The sequence below is a fragment of the Micropterus dolomieu genome, linkage group LG14 (assembly GCF_021292245.1).
Source record: "Micropterus dolomieu isolate WLL.071019.BEF.003 ecotype Adirondacks linkage group LG14, ASM2129224v1, whole genome shotgun sequence".
NCBI lineage: Eukaryota > Metazoa > Chordata > Actinopteri > Centrarchiformes > Centrarchidae > Micropterus > Micropterus dolomieu.
This window is the reverse complement of record NC_060163.1, coordinates 8,580,213-8,593,582: the sequence shown is the minus strand read 5'-3', so window position 1 is coordinate 8,593,582 and position 13,370 is coordinate 8,580,213. Positions and strand designations below refer to the sequence as shown.

Genomic DNA, 13,370 nt, shown 5'->3' with positions numbered 1-13,370 from the left:
TTGCCAGTTCACATACATCTCAGAAATGCATGGATGGAACTAGGAAAATAAGCTTCTACTGTCACCTTGGACTGCACCACCACCCTAAGTCATTTTGTACTTTCTGGAGGTACATGCACTGTGCTTCTGCATTTAACCCGTCCCATGATGGGTGATTTATAACACAAGACAAAATGGCACAATAATTGTTTTATATCGATTATCTTGTTTTTATAATTGTTAGAAGCCAAAAAGTCATAATTTAAAAAAAATTCCATTAAATTGTTATGTATTTTTTATTTGGAAATGTACTAAATCTGATTATTTTTACTGGGCGATCAGAGTTGAGCACTCAAAGCCATGGATGGAATAAAGATAAAGTACCCGGGGCACTTTTACAGGTTACAACAAGCCAAATGGCTAGTCCCGGAAACTGAGTGTATCTACTTTCGTCTGACTGCCTTTTTCTGTCTCCCTCACACACAAACAGCTGGGGAAAGAGGAAGAATACAGGGCTGTAGGCTAGGTGATTAAATCTGTCATCAGAGAGGGATTTGCATGTTTGAGCATTTACAACTGTTGCTGTGGCTTCTGCTTTAGAATGACAGGACTCTATTTGTGGATATTTTTTATCTTTTACTTCTCAACAATCTCATAGTGATTTACATACATTTAACCCATCTATCAACTTATCCTCGAAGCTGGAATTCTTTCATACAGACAGCTGTAAAAAGATGTGCGGCTTCCCCCGCTGCCACACAAAACTGTCAATATTCTAAATCTACACAGTTGATTTCTCACCTCAAAACTTCTCAGATGTGGATTTAGTGATTAGGTGTTGCTGTGAAAAGCCTGACTTGAGTGAGTTCAACAGCTCCATTCACGCAATTTAGACTAACTCAAGCCTCAAGACGGAGACTTAAAGAGACATTTTTGATTTTGACGGTCATACAGCAACACATTTTAAATGTATATGAAGACTGACACAAACAAAGCCATAGAGAACCTTTGGCAGCACATTATAGACCACTAGTGAGTACAGACAGTGAGCTTGCTGCAGCCCTCTCCTTGTAATCAGGTCATTATGGGCTCATGTCCAATATAAATAAGTTGAATTTTACTCTGTATCTTAAATTAATGTACTGATCTAACATCGTTTAGAAAAGGACCATTCACAGCAGACATTTTGACTTGTTGAAACTCGAAAACCACAGGTGTTACTAATATTAACGAGGGGTCTGTTCTATTCAACATGCACAATACAAGGACCCTGAACCCAAAGCAGCTAAATGGAATTCAGCCATTATTAATTATTTTATTTACAACTGTGCTTTTCCTACTGTGACATGTCAAACTTTCTTCTGTGAGGAAGGCCTTATTAATTTGGAGTAAAGGAAATTGCTGAACAATAACATTTTAATAATTTCAGTATTTTTAAACCTATTTTCACATATTTTGTTGTTGAAAGGACTAGTAGGTACAAAAGGTTTTGGAATCCATGCAGCAGATGGCTTAAACGTATTCCTTCGGGGAAATTACGCCAATCAAAAAGTGCTTATTTTTCCTCAGCGACAGGCTCTGACTGTTATACCAGGAGTCTGACAAGATCATGGAAAGGAGGAAATATGTGAAAATAGGGGCCAGGTTTTAAAATACCAAAATATCTGTTGAGAAATGTGATTAAATATTGAAATATAGCCCAGCCCTACTTACATTAAACATTAAAATGATACAAATTATGTAAAAATGTTGACATGTGTAGTAGTTAAGCACAGACAAACGATCAGGTACAGCAGTAATAAGTGACTGCTGCTGAGGAACGTTGTGTTTCAGACTGGCAGGTACCTATACAAACTGGTTATGCTGAACATAAACACAAACCTGTCTAAGGTTAGACTAGTCTGGAGGGATATATCCACTGTAACCCAGGTCAAATGTATTTAATCCTACTTTACATAACAGATTTTCCTGATTTACTGGAGTAAGTCTGGTGTAACTGGTTCTCATTAAACACTCCTCTGGACTAAACAGTGACTTGGGTGCGCATCACTAATGGTTGTTGACAAATGCATGCCTGCTGCTGTGTGGTGTGTTGATCTCTGTCTTGCCCTCGCTGCAAATATGTGTTTTCTAACCGTGGGGTTCTGATGGGGATTCTGTCGTTGCTGCACAGCGGGCCTGAAAACAATGAGGCAGTGTTGTCTGAGATGTCACTCTTCTCTCTCACAATCAAATGCCAGCGCACACATGTCTGAATAGCAGCACACTAACCATGATACACTAAATGTGGGCTTGATGTCGCCGGCCTCATGATGTCTGTGAGTTTTATCATGTCAGACTTTTAAGATGCTTTGCATTATTTGTTTGAATAACATACAATGCTTTAAAAAAAATTAAACAGAGATATAAGAAGTAGATTTAATAGAATACATGTAATGGGCTTCTTTTATATACTTCCTAAATTTGCATTCTTAAAACTGGACTTAAAAACAAAATACAGAAGTTAGATTTCTCAATGTTTTCTAGCCTTTAGGGAGTGTGAACTTTATATTATAGCCTACTTGTGCAAATGTGATATCTGAGTTTTGGTGTCGATGCAAAAACAATATTTTGTGATACCTTACTTTAAGGAACATGTTTTTTTTGTTGAAAGCTATATTTTTTAACAAAAAAGTCAAAGTTTTCAAGTGTAAAATGTTATCTACTCACAAGCAGTGATACGAGAACTTTTCCCTGAATAATATTACTTACAAGAGAAAAGCTCCAATTCAGCAGCAAAAACATACAGACATGAGTTTTGCAGGCACATTTTAGCCACATCATATTACAACCGTGAAATCACGTTATAGATGTTAACACCCAAAACAATCTAGCTAAGGGAGTCACAAGCCTTTCTACTCAGACAGAGAAAAACAAACTGGGAAACTGGTTTAGAAAGGGAAGGAAATAACATGACAATGTGACAGATTGATGCTAAAATGCAGCGTTTAATCACAAGTTAGGGGTCAGACTGATGCAGTATGGCAAAAGATCTCTGGGGAGAAATTAGACGGCACATAACACTGGATAATGCATAACTAGCATCTACAGAAGGAGACGCTGTATGCTTTATAACGGTGCAAGCTACCGTGATGTGACTGCCACATCATATTTTTGTGGCTTCAACACAAAGTGTGTGATCTCACATCACTTTGAGATGCGCACCTCCTGTCAACAAGACACCAGAAAAGTATGTGTGACTTTCTATCTCTGCCGTGTATACAGTGATGCCTCAGTAATCTGTCTTAACAGGGCCCGGGACTTTACAGTCACCTGGAACCGGCCATTTCAAATATATGGTGTTTACAGAGAAGCTTGCTGCAGCATCAGTTGCTTCATCCTTACTTTCCCAACAGAGGGCTGCTGTTCAAACATGCAGCATGTACTGCTCTGGTGCAATGCACTGAAGAGAGACAGCACTAAAGCATTCCTCTCTACACGCCCACACCAGCCTTTCAGATATGTATCACAATAGCACAGGCACATACATCCTGACACTTTTTCTTTTCCATAATCAGAGGCAGGAAAACCAATACCAAGAATTACAACACCTTTCCAGTTACCAGAAGGAGCAAGGTAAAGGATGTGGTTCCCACTTGGCCTGGTAATAAAGTAGGCTGGAAGGAAAACAGGCGTGTTGCTTACCTGTTTCAGTAAATCTTGAAGGGGCGTTTTCCCATTTCAGCAGGGCAAAGCTTTGAACGTCTCTAAATGAAGAAAATACAAACAGCAAAGCTTTAGCAGAGAATCTCTAGTTATCTTATCTCTTTTCCTGCCAAACCCATGTCTCTATTCTGGTCCATGACTCTACGGATTGTGTTACCAGGACATGTGCAAAAAAGGCCACTGTGGAGTAAAAGAGGTTAAAAAAGAATAATGACAACTGACAATTTGAGCTAGACGAATCCATGTTGCAGGAGGCCTTTCCACAGAAGTCATGGGGCAGCAGCCTACAGCTGTCACTGTCCAAAACACAGACATGCTAAGCTATTGTTAGCACGTCTAGGTGGATAGTTCACCATAACAGTTTAAACGCAAGTTTAAGTGAAGCTACTATGTATAATCGCACACAAACGACATCATGCACACTAAGGGTTACCAATAGAATATAATGCCGTACTTATTGCTGATGCCGGCTACATATGAAACATTTCGCCATCCCTGTTGACTGCAGACAGCCAGACACCCTAAGTTAGCAAGCTACCGTTAGCAAGCCATGTCTGCCAGCCATTACCCCAAACCGCTAGCTAGCTGTCGAGCGTACTTCGTCACTGTCACGTTGCGGTCTTCTTTGATAGGGAAACTAGCTAATGCCGTGACGCTATCTATTTCATGTATATATATTTACGCTTACGTTTCATGGTCGTCACTTGTATGTTGTTTCTTTAAGGATAAACGGCTTTGGCATCACATCGCCACTTCCGAATCACAAAGGAAACTTTAACCGGAAAACCCTCCTCTGCGTGGGACGCAAAGACCCACTTCCTTCACAACACCTTTTCCACCAGTTTACTACTAATGTTTTCCCTCTGTAACAGGAGATAGTACAGCGGAGGCATGTCCACATATATCAGCCATAACACTATATATACTCTCTAATATAATATGTATATATAACTTAAAGAAAAGGAAAAAATACATTCCATAAAGCACGTTATACTCCATACATTCCCCTGCACCGTCTCTGTCTCCATCTAGTGTCCAACTACATGTAGTTCAGCAGGCCAGAGCTACAGGTTTGTTTATCACTGAGTGCACGCAGATCATGGTCTTTCCCATAGACTGTAGGTCTTGCCTTACTTATCATCTTTCCAAACAGCCAATAGAAGCAGCAAATAGTGATTGTTTATACAGATTTCTAAATCGATTAAACGTGTTTGTTAATATGTCTAATTACTTTAATGACATAACCAGGTAACGATTTTAATGCACCATCATCCTTACAGTTGAATGTTATAATATGTCGATCTTACATTTAGCTGACGCTTTTATCCAAGGGGACTTACAATTGCTATACATGTCAGAGGTTGCACACCTCTGGAGAACGGGTTACAGTGGGGGATTGAACCCAGGTCTCTCACAGCAAATGCAGGTGTCTTATCCATTGCTCCATCCCATCCCACTGATCTTCTGTTAGTGTATTATTTACTGTTTCATGCTAAGTATTGACTTACTGTATTTTTATTGACTAAATGTGGAGGCGATTAAAATATATATTGAATAAAAACATAAACTCTGTGGTAGATGCAAAAAAGGAAAACTATATTAAAAGTTTGTCTTGTTTGAATACACTCTTATACACTTGATACTACATTACATCTATAGGCCAACTTATTTTTGTGTAAAACACAATTTTGCATGTAGAAATATTGGTGGACCTGTGCATCATTTGTTGTAGTTTGCCTTCTCCCACTTGGTATAAACCAACAACATAAAAGTATTAGGAAGAATTATGCTACATAGTTAGTTAAAATGAGAATCAGAAATATTCCTGTTTGACCAGCATGCATGGAATGGGTGGGAGCCAATGTCCAAGATGACCCTAGACTGTATGAAGATGACATGTAGCTTGGACAGCATTCTCCTCTCTGATACCACATCTCCAGCTCCACCCACCCACAATGTCACTGGCATTTTGGATTAGTTTATTGTCTATTAGCATCTCCTCCCCTGAACCTACTGCCCTCAGCATACCACAGGATAGCAATGTGATAGCAGTGTTTTTCCATAGCTGCCAGCTTCTCACCCAGTAGGGTTGTCCAAATGGTGTTGAAAGCACTGGAGAAGTAAAAAAAATGTGACCCTCACGGTTGAGCAGGAAAATAACAGCATCCTCACCTCCCAAAAGGAGTTAGGTAGGTGGTACTGTAACTGAAGAAGGTCCAGGAGAGGTCTGACCATAGGCTGCTGCTGTTCCAGTACCAGTCTCTCCACAGTCTTTATTATGTGTGAGGTCAATGCCACAGGTCTGTAGTCCTTGGAGCCACTGGGATGTGGTGTCTTTGGCACAGGAATGTCTTCCGCAGCATATGAAACCTTTCAATACTCAAATTGCTCAAATTGAAGACATGTTGTTACAAAATTAATTGACTACCAGGTGATTTTAGCCCCAAATTTTGTTCTGTTCTATTTTAATGTTTGAAGCAATATTTTGTAAGCTGTTATGTCAAACTAATTATTATAATATCCAATACTACAGTATATAACTGTGGCCATCCGCTGCTCAAGAGAAAAAACAAATTCTTAGGATATTTTTATATTTTCAAAGCCTCAGGAAGAAGATGCCAGGTACATAAGTAGGAATGGGGATCGATCATTTTTATTGATATTGATACCCTTATTGAGACTGCTTAACGATCCGATTCTTTAACGATACCACGAGTGATACTTTACTATTATTTGGTGACGGTTATTTGGTAAAACCAGACCCAACGGTCATGAGGTAGGCCTGCACGGTATGAGGAAAATATTCAATGTGCAATAAAATTGTTAGAGATGACGTATGACTTACGATAAATAAACAAATATTGTGTGTGCATATTAGCTTCATGGTTGTTTTTAAATGAATTATAGGATTAGAATTTTATATTTTTAATACAACTAAATGTTGTTTCTAGAGCAGCAACATTAATGTTTACAACAGCAAAGTCACTATATAAACTCAATATCTGACATCACTAAAAACATTTGTTTTCTTGTGTGTTTCAAGTTAAATCAGATTTGACGCTCGACCCGCTATCCTCGATAAGCTCGGACCTTATTGATTTTTAGGTTTTGAGAAATTTTGGAACCGGATCCTTTTAGAATTGGGTATTGATCCCCATCCCTACAGACAAGTAATGCAGATTTCAATTAAAATGTTCACTACAGTAGGTCTTGAGACCCAGTATCCAGCGCAGCTTATCGGAAATGGCATTCCACATATTGGACAGACTAAAAGGCTACAGCTAACAACTTTGTCAGCGAACTGTGTCTACTGTGTGTCGCCCTTGGATTTCCATTCAGCTGTCATCTCTTTAATCTGGCTAACAGAGACCTTTGATCTGTTACTGAACCTGAAATTACAACATTTCTTAGATTCTGCATCAAGATGGCCTCTAAACAAAAAGTGCGACTGATTTTCATCAAAAGGTAAAACTGTTTCCTTTCAGTCAAGTTGGCTTATTCACATGAATGTGGTACTTCAGTTGGATCTGTGCTCTTCAGTGCTGAGGGCAGATATCTCTGGGGAAACACACAGACAAAGTCAGTTTGTACTGCCAAACTTGTTTGAGCGACATTAACATTCAAGTAATCATCATCATCTGCCTGTCGGGCTGTTCCAACTGGTGCTACAGGTACCAACTGCTGCCACCTTCTATGTTCACTTCACAAACTGATGTGTTTTAAAGCAAGACATTTGGTAAATAAACTCAATTTTGTCTGAAAAATCAACACATGATAACAATTTCTGTTGCTTTTCCTGCTTTTGTCTTATTGTTACTTCATTCTGTTCTAGTTTGTGAAACCCTGGTGGGACATGATGCTGCTGCAAAGTCAAACATTAATTTGGTAAGAAAATCCTAATGGTTATGTTAGAAAGTCCCTCCTGTGTTGTATAAAAGTGTCTTGGATGAAATGGTTAAATTTTTCTAATTTGCATTTGACAATAACAGATTTTGCCATGCCATTTTGTATGTTTTTTTACGTCACATCATACACACTAACATAAAGGCTAATAGGCCCACATGTAGATTGTTATTCCCTAACTTGTTCCCTTGTACCAATCTGTACGTACTGTCCTGGTAAGTTAGTACAAAATATTACACTGTAAATTGGGAAGAATTACAATGTATTCTATAGAGTTACCAAAACTGTAAACAGCTGGGATTTTTAAACTTTGGTTACATAATTCACAATAAATCAGAGACGAGGTCCGACTTATTTCAACAAATGTTATTTTAATGGTTTTCTTTATGTTTGGCTTGAGCGTTAAAGTTGATGTATAGTACCTGACTTCACCATAACACAAGTGATTAAAACTTTATTGACAATGTGTCTGAGCAAATAAATCACAAGTTTATTTAAATCAAGAGTAAGAAATCAGTTCAATTAGTTATTTAAAACTAATTTACATACAGAATGTTCCACGACCTCACTATAGAATCATACAGAATGTTCCACGACCTCACTATAGAATCATACAGAATGTTCCACGACCTCACTATAGAATCATACAGAATGTTCCACGACCTCACAATAGAATCATCATGACGCTAATAGAATTGTTCATCACAGCTGAACAATCAGACATCAGAGCTGCAGATTTCAGCCTCTTTGCACCTTTCAGATGTGATATGATTGTTTCCTCTGATTAAGAAAAAAAAAACTTCATTTGATTCTGAATAATTCTTAATCAGGGATTCATTTCTTGTACAGTAGAAATAAGCGGCAAGTTACCAGCAGAGCTGCAGACTTCACACTTGACATAAACGTGTGCACATTTAATCAAACTTGAGAGTTAACTGCTTTAAGCCTTGATTTTGCTCCCTCTCAATCACTCTCTGGGTATTAAGTATGGATACTGATGCCTATCATGAACAGAGCAATAAACACTGTAAAGATCAGGGAGTACCAGTCAGCTGACATGTCAATATTAATGCTTTGTGTCACAACATTGTTTTAATTCAATTTATTATGATAGTGTCGTGTACCTTCTAGCTGTCTATTTGTTGGGCTTTTATTTGAGAGTAGGATAGCATCTGGAAACAGGGAAGATAGAGAGAAAGAGGATACACCCAGCAAAGGGCCACAGAGTGGCCGCTGCAGCAATGGCTCAGCCCAGTACATAGGGTGCACACTCTACCAACTGAGGCACCAACGCCCCCATGTGTACATTTAATAAATTACAAATAAATTATATTACAACGCTTACTCTTGGCAATTTTCCAGCTGCCATTAATGTCAGTTTTATTGTTCATAGTGAAAGTAGTAAAGAGTGTGTGGCTGTGTCATGCTGAGAAGAAGTTTCCGCCTGCAGGACAGAGGGTATTATACAGAGGAGGGAACTCCATCTGTTTGCTACAGGGAGGTTGTGCACAGGTAAGTTGCTGTAGTGTTTGTGTGCACGTGTTTTGGACTATATGTGCATGTGCTGTGGGGTTAATGCACTATAAAGCTTCACACCTATCAGTCTTTTCTAACCAGTGTTACGTCTTTTAGGATCTTTCGGAAGAGGACCAGTCGTGGCCGTGTTCACCATAATGTGAACTCTATAGAGCATTACACTAGTGGCCGGACCACTGGAACACTGCCCACAAGGAGGTGAAATGCATGATCTGTTGGGTTAAGGTCAGGTGATTGACTTGGCCAGTCTAAAACCTTCCACTTTTTCCCCCCGATGAAGTCCTTTGTTTTGTTGGCAGTGTGCTTTGGGTCATTGTCCTGCTGCATGATAAACTTCCTCCCCATTAGTTTCAACGGGTTTCTCACGTAAATTGTCAGACAAAATGTTTCTGTCCACGTCTGAATTCATTCTGCTGCTACCATCATCAGTTACATCATCAATAAATATTAATGAGCCTGTTCCAGAAGCAGCCATGCACGCTCAAGCCACGACATCACCTCTACCATGCTTCACAGATGAGCTTGTATGTTTCGGATCATAAGCAGTTCCTTTCTTTCTCCACACTTTGGCCTTTCCATCTCTTTGCTAGAGATTAATTTTGGGCTCATCAGTCCATCAGATTGTGTTCCTGAACTTTTGCAGCTCATCTCTGTACTTTAATTTCAGTCTGGCCTTCCGATTCTTCCTGCAGATGAGTGATTTGCATCTTGTGGTGTTGCCTCTATATTTCTGCTCTCTGAGTCTTCTTCCAACAGTGGATTGTGATACCTTCACCCTGCACTGTGGAGGTTGTTGGTGATGTCACTTACTGATGTTTTGGGGGTTTTCTTCACAGCTCTCGATATTTCTGTTGTGCTTGCTATGCACAATGTTTGTCCAATGGCTCTGGTTGATTTTCCTTCTTTTCTCAGCTTGACAATGGCTTGCTTTTCTCCCATAGACAGCTCTCTGGTCTTCATGTTGGTTTATCCTCTTTAACAGGAAATGCAGTCTTTATAGGTTTGAACCAAGGATGAAAACTTAGACTAGTCATGCAGAGCTGTTTAATGTTTGGACAATCAACCTAAAAGGCAACACCTGGGCAACAAGAAACATCTGTCAGTCACATGTTCCAAGTGTGTTTTGCTCACTTGAAAAATGGGTGAGTTCAAACAAAGGGTGGTAGCTCCTGAGTTGTTTAACACAGCTAGATGTAAATACCAGGAAATGAGATTCTGAACTCTTGTCTCATACTCATCTTTTGATCTTAAACCCAAATGTCTTCAGTGAACAACAAAAAAAAAGGAATTTGCTTTACCGTTCCAATACTTTTAGAGGGGACTGTATAAATAAATGCGAATTACAACCATTAAAGAGTAAATTATTAAAAATAAAATAAGACTAAAAAAATAAATAATTAATTATACTAAAACACACACACTCACAGACAGGTGCTAACTTAGACTTCCCCAATCTCATACACTCACAATAAGTCATGCAGGAAATAAAGGGTCTGAGTTGTCAAATTAAATTTCAAATGTGCTGTTTTCCAACAGCTCACGTCTTAGCTGCCGGCTTAACCTTGCTCAAATAATTTTATATCATGATGTATATTAAGTGTAACATCTGTAAGCGACCATAATCGTCAAGGCAACAAAAGAGAACATGATATCTGCCCAGATGCAGTACTTGTTAGCGAGTAAGTCTGGCCTCATTGTGTTCTCAATAACTTTTTAAGCTTCATTCATTGATTTAGTTTTTGGGCCACTTGGGGGAATCAGAAACAAGATGTGAACAACAGTTGTTATTTACTCATTTAGCAGATATGCAGCAACATTATGATTTATTTGGAATTGTGTTTCTGCCCACGTGCTGCATAAGTCAAATATTCACTCTCCTTTAGCTCTGGTTTGGTCGCTGCTAGCTCTTTTGCTCCTAAATGCTCCGCTATGTTCATGTTTAGCTGGTGGGTAAATTTGTCTTTCTGCTTGTACAGAGGGCTTTTAGAGATTTGTTTTGCTGAAAACAGCTGCCTGCTGAGTGGTGAGAGTGAACCAAAACAGTGAAGTTGCTGGTTGGAAAAGTAAAACAACAAGCTGAAAGATGCTAAAATGCTAAACAGAGTAGAGGGGAATTGCAAAGGGGATATTTCACTTCAAGTGACCCCTTTCATATTACACGTTGTCATTTGATCCATTGTTATTATAAAAATATTGATTATAGCTTTTTTTAAAAACATATATTATCTGTTTTTTTAAGTCCAGATTCTTCCCTGAAGAAAACTGTTTTGTGACCAACACAGACTCAAAAAACGTACATTTAAACGTACATTCTTTCTGAAATTTGTCATAAATCATACAAATAATTTATTTGAACAATGACATTAGGTAGCACAAGATAACTACACAGAGATAGATCAGTTTTCTCTCCCACTGCCAAAATCTACAGTTTAACTTTGCACCAAGACAATCACAGTAATTGAGCAGCGTGAATATAGACAAACCAAATACCAAAAATGCAACAAAATCGAATGTTCGACTTTGGTTCAAACAGAGTAAAGTGGAGGTGTGATCACACCCAGACATTCCCTATTCACATCTTATAATAACGTACACTCCTCATGACCCCCAAACCTCACAGTGCACCACACAGTGCATCATCAAAGTCTCCACAGGTGATGTTTTATGAGCATCTTGCTGCATGTTCAGCCTTTTTCTTTTATTCACTAACACAAACAAGCACAATCACATTAAGAGAGACACTGAGGTCAAGACACCAGCCACTTGTCTCTCTTCCACTGAGTACACTGCCTTTTCTCCTCCTTTCATTTGCTCATAAATTGACACAAAAGCTCACCACGTCGGTAATTCCTCGTCGCTTCTTATTACCAATGTAGTGAATGATCCCCAGCAGGCATGATTTCCTCTCAATGCTTGATGCCGTGAGTTAAAAATGTTGAGATCTGCTGGTTTAGAGACAGTTTTTTATAAGCAAAAGAAGTTTAGTTCTTTGCCGTGAACAAGTGCTTCCAATGTTTTTTCTTGACATGAAATCATGCATTTTCTCCACCTAAAACAACGGTACCTCTCTGGTCTTTGTAGAGGAAACCAACCACTTTTTTCATCTATTTAAGATAAATGTTTGACATCTTGTGTACATTTATGAGTCAATCTTTTGGAACACTTTTTTTTTTTAAGTTTTATGTAGTGCCAACGTCTATGGAAATAATGTGTTCTGCTTTATTTATGAATATTGTATAAATATGTTTATGTAATGGAATTTCCTATACATTTTGTTTGAATAAGGGCTGTATGAACTAAGTCATTTTAATTCTAAGAGCATTTGTTATAATTGCTGTTGATGTCACATTTTAACATAATGTATTATTCCATGTTAATGATTTTAGTAACATGGAACACGACGCATAGAAAGATCTATATTAGCTGAATTGTGCAATTTTCTAATGTGCAGTAGAGGATGATAACGTAGGTGTACTGTACTGTATGTCACATTATTGCAGTAGGTTTTTACATTTGTGGCAAAACACAAGTTAACGTACTGTCGGACAAAACTACTATAAAGCAGACAGGTTGTCTAAATTGATGTTTCTATTGTGTGATTACACAATACTGATATATGGGATGCGGTGCAGAAACAAGCAGTGTTGACTACAAATCTGATTTGCAGTGAAACATTTGTGAGCATGCGGCAGTTTGTTTAAAGCTAGTTTGTACAAGCTGGGGAGACTATGATATTTAATGCTGTGTAAGGTTACTGGCATGTCACTGTTCAGCTGCAATAGAAATTGTTTCTTTGTGCCAAGTGAAAGCAGGAAATTCATCCCACTTTGGCACTATAAACCTCTGCAGGTTATCGTCTTGGAGTACCTTTAAGTATCGGTTTAATAAAATAATATATAAGAGAACAGAGCAAATCCAAAGTGTATTGGTGTGATATACAGTATGTAGCAAAAATGTGTATATACTGTATGTACCTGTACTTCTTATTGCAAAACAACTAATTTAAACCCAAAGTAATCTAGAAATGTTCTTTGCAGAGGATTGTTTAGTAACTGATGCCACTTTTGAAGATGAAATATTAAAGATTGTAAAATCACTATAAGTCTTTGGTTTGACTCATGTTTGTATCAAAGAAATGTTGGACCTTTGACACTTTTGGGCAAAACACACCAAGCAGCAGGCACGTTAATTAGGTCACACTGTACGAACACAATACCTGCAGCCAAAATCTAAACGACAACTTGACA

General features: G+C 38.4%; 2 protein-coding genes and 1 long non-coding RNA gene across 4 annotated transcripts in view; all 3 read right to left on the bottom strand.

Annotated features, from left to right (window-relative positions):
• The window catches only part of mrtfab (myocardin related transcription factor Ab), a 41,252-nt gene extending 37,040 nt beyond the window's left edge, over positions 1 to 4,212 (bottom strand). The window contains exons 1-2 of the mRNA XM_046069741.1: positions 4,139 to 4,212; positions 3,664 to 3,725 (exon numbers count right to left, since the gene is read on the bottom strand). The gene's annotated coding sequence lies outside the window, so the exon portion shown is untranslated. The remainder of the gene's footprint in view (positions 1 to 3,663; positions 3,726 to 4,138) is intronic.
• The window catches only part of snx29 (sorting nexin 29), a 356,821-nt gene that overhangs the window by 256,664 nt on the left and 86,787 nt on the right, over positions 1 to 13,370 (bottom strand). The window lies entirely within an intron of this gene.
• LOC123983504 lies at positions 7,939 to 9,433 on the bottom strand. Its single transcript, XR_006828202.1, has 2 exons — positions 8,251 to 9,433; positions 7,939 to 8,217 (listed from the first exon to the last, which is right to left on the bottom strand). It is a non-coding gene; the product is annotated as an uncharacterized LOC123983504 (long non-coding RNA).